General features: G+C 31.0%; 1 pseudogene; it reads right to left on the bottom strand.

The window, feature by feature from the left end:
* LOC119591643 overlaps window positions 1-491 on the bottom strand; it is a 16526-nt pseudogene that overhangs the window by 8556 nt on the left and 7479 nt on the right.

Here is a 491-nt window from a genome sequence, read left to right as displayed (position 1 = left end):
ATATAAAGGTGTAGATCTAAAGTCATATTTCTAAATGTATACATTCATCTACATAATCCATATATCTACCTATTACCAAATATATATGTCTTATGCACCCCTATATAGTCCATCATTAATGCACACAAGGTACAGTGGTACAATCTATGGAGGCCTGGTTTCTTAACATCACTGTTTACATATTTTTATCCTCTTAAATATAATATATATATGACATACTTAGAATAGAGACCTGATTATACTTTAATACTTGATTTACCAAGGATATGTTGTTATTTGATAATTCTGAGAATTTTTAAAACTTACATTACTACAGCACAAGGCAACTGTTTCTCATATATCCAGTAACGATCTATTGTTTTTGTCAGTAAATGTACCACTGGCATAAAGCATCAAGGTTCAAGTCACAATGACCTGTCTCCAATATAAAATCTCATCATTACATTACTTTTGCACTCTCCCTTAATTGAAGGCCTACAATCCTGTACTAA

This window comes from Penaeus monodon, chromosome 29, assembly GCF_015228065.2.
Source record: "Penaeus monodon isolate SGIC_2016 chromosome 29, NSTDA_Pmon_1, whole genome shotgun sequence".
NCBI lineage: Eukaryota > Metazoa > Arthropoda > Malacostraca > Decapoda > Penaeidae > Penaeus > Penaeus monodon.
This window is presented reverse-complemented; position numbering and strand designations above follow the sequence as displayed.